Genomic DNA, 6,724 nt, shown 5'->3' with positions numbered 1-6,724 from the left:
GGGGGTAAGGGACAGCGTGGAGGCAGGGTCACAAAGAGAAGGAGTGGTGCGGAGGGGGGATCTGGAGGGAAGGGGCATCGCATCCTGTGCTGCTCCCGGGGGCTCCGATCCCCATGGCCAAGGGCAGGCCCTGCTGCCTAGGAGCCAACGGGCCAGGCCCAGGACAGGGAGCTTGGCCAGTGCTGCCAGGCCGCCCGCCATGGTGGGTACACTGGTGCTGCCCAAGAGACCCAAGTTGCTGTACAGGAAGCGGCACAGCGAGCAGGTGCTGGACAGCCCCGACTCCAACTTGCCATCCAGCCCCAGCTACTGGTTGCTGGCCACCAGCCCTGAGAGCGCTGTGCCACCCGGGCTGCCCGAGCTGCACACCGCAGGCCAAGCACCCTGGTGAGTGAGCCCTGCACAGTTGTATTTGCATCCGATCCACTATCCGCAAAAATGGCCTGCGGATATCCGCAGGTTTGCAGGGCTCTAACCATGTGGCTCAACTGGAACCACTACTGACTCCTCAGACTCCCCCTGGAGCCTAAATACACCCTCTCCCAGAATCCCATTGAAGGGGTGTCAAGTATCAGGGAGTAGCCGTGTCAGTCTTTAAGGTGCCATCAGACTCCTTGTTGTTATTGAAGGGGTGAGCTTTCTGGGTTACAACTTAACTCTCTCGGGGGCACGTGGTAGGGGTAGCATACAACACACAGACACACTTTGCACAGGGTTCTACAATGCTGTTGTTAATTACTTAAATCACCAAAAAAAAAAAAAAAAAAAAAAAGCCAATAACAAAACCCTAATGTACATCCCCTTTCCAACTCACCCTTCCCTAGGAAGTCCTTGGAGAATCATCTGTGTTCAGGGGTACATGGATTCCCCTCTCCCTTTTATTCATCTAGGTCCTGCAGCAGCTTCATCTTAACCTGGTGAAAAATGGCCAAAGAAGAGAGCAAATACAATAGCTTCTGCCTTTTATAATCTGCCAACCTCTCTATCAGATCACTCCCTGGTCAGCCTCAGCAGGTAACCACAGACCTCTCCCTAGCAAGAGCATCTCTCCCCTGCTAAACCAGTCCCTCTGGGCATGAGCCAGCCTTTTGTCAAGGGTGCTTTCTTTTTGAATACAGGCCCAACAAGATGTACTGACCCGCTATTGTTAGGCCTCTACCACTACCCTTGTTGGAATTTCAGCCCAATGTGGAGGTGAAAGGAAAACAGAGAGAACAAAAGGCTGCACCTTCAGAAAGGGGTTTGCAACTTGGTACAGACCCATATAGAATCATAGAATATCAGGGTTGGGAGGGACCTCAGGAGGTCATCTAGTCCAAACCCCTGCTCAAAGTAGGACCAATTCCCAACTAAATCATCCCAGCCAGGGTTTTGTCAAGCCGGGCCTTAAAAACCTCCAAGGAAGGAGACTCCACCACCTCCCTCGGTAACGCATTCCAGTGTTTCACCACCCTCCTAGTGAAATAGTTTTTCCTAATATCCAACCTGGACCTCCCTCACTGCAACTTGAGACCATTGCTCCTTGTTCTGTCATCTGCCACCACTGAGAACAGCCGAGCTCCCTCCTCTTTGGAACCCCCCTTCAGGTAGTTGAAGGCTGCTATCAAATCCCCCCTCATTCTTCTCTTCTGCAGACTAAACAATCCCAGTTCCCTCAGCCTCTCCTCATAAGTCATGTGCTCCAGATCCCTAATCATTTTTGTTGCCCTCCGTTGGACTCTTTCCAATTTTTCCACATCCTTCTTGTAGTGTGGGGCCCAAAACTGGACACAGTATTCCAGATGAGGCCTCACCAATGTCGAATAAAGGGGAACGATCACGTTCCTCGATCTGCTGGCAATGCCCCTACTTATACAGCCCAAAATGCTGTTAGCCTTCTTGGCAACAAGAGCACACTGTTGACTCATATCCAGCTTCTCGTCCACTGTGACCCCTAGGTCCTTTTCTGCAGAACTGCTACCTAGCCATTCGGTCCCTAGTCTGTAGCAGTGCATGGGATTCTTCCGTCCTAAGTGCAGGACTCTGCACTTGTCCTTGTTGAACCTCATCAGGTTTTTTTTGGCCCAATCCTCTAATTTGTTTAGGTCCCTCTGTATCCGATCCCTACCCTCTAGTGTATCTACCATGCCTCCTAGTTTAGTGTCATCTGCAAATTTGCTGAGAGTGCAGTCCACACCATCCTCCAGATCATTAATAAAGATATTAAACAAAACCGGCCCCAGGACCGACCCTTGGGGCACTCCGCTTGAAACCGGCTGCCAACTAGACATGGAGTCATTGATCACTACCCGTTGAGCCCGACAATCTAGCCAGCTTTCTATCCACCTTACAGTCCACTCATCCAGCCCATACTTCTTTAACTTGGCGGCAAGAATACTGTGGGAGACCGTATCAAAAGCTTTGCTAAAGTCAAGGAATAACACATCCACTGCTTTCCCCTCATCCACAGAGCCAGTTATCTCATCATAGAAGGCAATTAGGTTAGTCAGGTACGACTTCCCCTTCGTGAATCCATGCTGACTGTTCCTGATCACTTTCCTCTCCTCTAAATGTTTCATAATTGATTCCTTGAGGACCTGCTCCATGATTTTTCCAGGGACTGAGGTGAGGCTGACTGGCCTGTAGTTCTCCGGATCCTCCTCCTTCCCTTTTTTAAAGATGGGCATTTCATTAGCCTTTTTCCAGTCATTCGGGACCCTGGTCAGCCTGGTAGATATGACTAGGTCCTTGCTCTCAGGATCTCCTTCCATGCTCCTCAAGTGAAATTTCACTTTGGCTGAGGAGATGTAAGGACAGCCCTGCATCTCCCATTCTCCTGCAGTCAGATCCAGGCCCAGGCAAGCATCACGTCCTCTTCCTTTTCTCTTTATTCAATGTTTTGAGTACAGTGCTTGTCAAGGGGTGGGAAATCATCATTATGTCTATGTCAGAGAGACTAAAGTGCAGTGAAGTGACTTGCCTAAGGTCACAGAACAGGTCAGGGATAGAGCTGGGAACAGAACCCAGGTCTCCAGTCTAAGTTCCTGTTCAGCATCCTAGGCACTGAGCCATGCTATCAGTGTAAGAATGTAAGGGCTCATCTGGACAGCTCCTCAGACTGAAATCCTGTAGTTATCCAAAGAACAAATGAGTCAGGAATGGTTGCATATAAAGTGTCACAGCTGACCTCTTTCAACCTTGGCCTTCAGGAACCTTTTTCTGTTGCTGAGAGGGTACAATGTCTGTCCTCATTCAATCATTGTTTTTTCCTTCTGAAACTGCCAATAAAGGTAGCAATTTGTACCAGTGGTTGCACACACCTGTCCCCTGTAAGCTGGATTTAGACTTCCCACTCATTTCAAATAGAGTATCAAACAGATACCAGCTAGAAGAGTTATTTTTTATTGTTTCTGAAATATTTTCTTTCAAGGAAGTGGAAAGAGTGGTTCATCAAGAACCCGCCTAGAGATATGAAGGCAGTTCAGCCATTTTTGGCAGCCAAGGTGGTAGTGAGTCTGTTTCTATAGAAATGGGGTTTAATACTAATTAGAGCTGTCAGTTCCGAAAAGTGCGTTGTGATTAGCTTTAAATCACTAGCAGGATTAATTCCAATCAAGAGGTACACTAATTAGGTGGTTTCTTTCAGGTATTTTACACTGCCACCCATTACTATCGAAGTTACAGATATTTAGGTGCCTAGCTCTCACAGTAATAGGTGGCAGTGTAAAATCCCAAATAAAAAACAAAGTGCCATGTGCTAGTACACTTTACATTCTTTAAAAATACATATTAAAAGGAAAAGAGTAAGTCAGAAACCAATTCATGTATATAAGGCAATAGATCAAATCAGTGTCAAATAGTGTGAGAGAGAGATAGGTGCCTAGACCATTTAAATATCTAAATAGGAGTTCTACCTGTGCATTACTTTAGCTGAAGGGAAGATAAAACCCATATTGCTAATTGGTTTGTTAGACAGTACTTGTATCATCCAGGATACGTTATTTATTGGGTCACAATACCATTTTTCCTTCTGCCAATGCTAGGACACTATTAAGGTTGAGGAGATATACATCTTACCAAAAATAAAACACTATGGATTTAATATAGCTACACTATATTGATATTACCAATACACTCAAATCCAATGTTATTGTTTGACCCACTTACCATTTAACTTTGTTAAAGTTACTGAAAGATACTTTTCCATTCACCTTGTTGATTTCATTATCATTTACTTCTTATAAGTTACAGTTTGTTAAGTGTGCTGCTAGAAAGCTTATTTAGATTCCAGCAAAACATCACAACTCCTTTGTTAATCTCCTTTCACCCACCTTGTTCTGTTTCATAGCAAAACTTGCTCTATTTACTGTTCCTTTATGATGGCAGTGTTGTGGTCTTGCTCTTTGCTAAGTGACTAGCCTTTGAGTGTTTTTAATCCTGGCTGTCTCCTCTGTTACTCGGACAATCTCTTCTGCATCTTTCCTCTCCAGTCAGATCACATTATCTCCAACACACTCAAGACTTTCTCTCTTTCCGGTCCACTGATCCAGAAATAATTTCTCTGTAACATTACCTTTTTCTGCTTTTTTTATTCCCACTGAAAAACTCATTTACTTCGATTTGTCTATGCTAAATTGTATAACTTTATTTTGCATTAAGATCAGCATTTGGATCTTTAAGACAGATCTGCACAGCACTTTGTAAAACTTGCCTGACTTGCAAAATAATACATTTGATTACTATGATTAAAATTGGTATGTGTTTGTAATACTTTCCTGAATGAGAGTAATTCTCTCCTTAATCTTTACTATCAGCTAGACATCTGTAATTACTAGTTGAGTATCATAATAGCTAGTATTACTGAGGGGAATGCAAATCTGACATATAAATACAGATACGGTCCTTGAGCCTTGTATCAGGGGGTAGCCGTGTTAGTCTGTATCTACAAAAACAACAAGGAGTCTGGTGGCACCTTAAAGACTAACAGATTTATTTGGGCATAAGCTTTCGTGAGTAAAAACCTCACTTCTTCGGATGCATAGAGTGAAATGCATCCGAAGAAGTGAGGTTTTTACTCACGAAAGCTTATGCCCAAATAAATCTGTTAGTCTTTAAGGTGCCACCAGACTCCTTGTTGTCCTTGAGCCTTATCATTGCAGCTAGTCACTGTGGAATAGGCCTTCTGCCCTGCAGAGTTAATAGCAACTGAGTAATACTGATTTCCTGTTAGAAAAGGAAGGCTTAAAAAATATATATATATATCTAGGAAATCAGTATTATTCCGTGGTACTAACCCTGCAGGGCAGAAGGCCTGCCCTCACACTGTCTAGTCACAATTTTAAGGCTCAAAGGCTGTCTTAACAAAGAGCGCTATCGACCCCCGCCAAAAAAAAAATATATTTTTGAGCTTCCATTTTTGCCTTGCTTGTAATAGTGCAACGTCTGAAGAGCTTAGTCTTAGTCCCTATATTGACAAGTCTTTGCTTATTAGCTTCCCCTTCAAATCTTTCGGCTAGAACCTCAGTTAATCATGTTTGACTTTTCCTATTTGCAATTTTACTTCAGCCCCTGGAAAGTAAAATCATTTGCAAAATAGTTATTGAAATGTTCTGTTCTGTTCATTTCAAATTGCGCCAAAAGAGCAATGGCAGAAGGCAGAACATGTGGATTAGAGCAACAGCAATAATAATGCAGTAATGGTTCTGTTTATTGAGGACTATTTTTAGTACTTGGCACAGAGGTACTCAAATTGATTTGCACATGTACTTTTTTAAAAGCTATAAATTACTCTAGGAATTGAATATGGGATAGAGCTTTCACTTCTAGGTAACCAATTTGAATCTGGGCTGGGTTGGTAGTAATTTGAATTAGTTTCTATTTGATGCTTGTTCAGTAGCTTTAGTGAAATGTGTAGGTGGTTTCAGTCCATTGGCACCCCTGTTGTAAGATAGAGAGGTCAAGAATTAATTGGGACATGGATAGTGAACTACTCATAGAGATGTCCCCTTCAGGTAAAGGATGAGACATATGTTGATAGGCTGGTGTGGGAGAGGCTAGCTCCGTCACTGTCCACACCGTGTAGACAGAAAATTTCAGACTCCAAGGATTTCCATCTTTCATTGGCTGTGTCTGTCATAGATAGTTTCTTCCCCCTTTCAAATTTCCCAGAGTAGCTACCACCAGTCAGCTCTTCCCATGGTAGCAATCATAGGAGCACTTGTGTAAACCAACTGCTGATGTTCTAAGCATAGCACTGTCTAACCCTGCACTGAACAATTCTAGATGGCACATGGTAAAACACTGATGGTTGCCAGCCCCAGGTCTTGTCTTCGAGCTCACAACAACTGCTACCACAGATTGAATGTAACAATGGTGGGAAACTGAGAGGCAAGTGTCTGGTGTAGACGTGGTCCTTAGCATCAAACTCATTAAGTTTTGTTTTAAAATAAACTAGATTACACCTATCTGATCGTTCTCCTTAATAGCCATATTTACACTTATCTCTCCCCACCCCCCGAGACAAATCCTCTTCCACAGAGGAGGGGAATCAATTTTCTTCCTTCATGGTATGAAGGAGAACAAAACTCCAAACAACCTGCAAGGACAGAGTGGAAGGAACAGAGGGGAGAAAGCAGGTACATGGAATGCCTCCCTACTCCTCCCATGTAGCTGACCGTGCTCAGCACTTCACTATGTGCAACCGTTGCCTTGTGTGGTTTGACAGAAGGTGTCAGTATTAGAGCTG

The 6,724-nt window shown here is 44.1% G+C and overlaps 1 long non-coding RNA gene across 1 annotated transcript in view; it reads right to left on the bottom strand.

Moving 5' to 3' along the window:
• Positions 1-836: 836 nt before the first annotated feature.
• LOC128843062 (uncharacterized) overlaps positions 837-6,724 on the bottom strand; it is a 66,358-nt gene continuing 60,470 nt past the window's right edge. Inside the window, exon 3 of the long non-coding RNA XR_008446177.1 lies at positions 837-914. This is a non-coding gene — a long non-coding RNA (uncharacterized LOC128843062). The remainder of the gene's footprint in view (positions 915-6,724) is intronic.

The sequence above is a fragment of the Malaclemys terrapin genome, chromosome 9 (genome assembly GCF_027887155.1).
Source record: "Malaclemys terrapin pileata isolate rMalTer1 chromosome 9, rMalTer1.hap1, whole genome shotgun sequence".
NCBI classification, from domain to species: domain Eukaryota; kingdom Metazoa; phylum Chordata; order Testudines; family Emydidae; genus Malaclemys; species Malaclemys terrapin.
The sequence above is the reverse complement of the archived record's forward strand: the minus strand, read 5'-3'. Positions and strand labels throughout refer to the sequence as shown.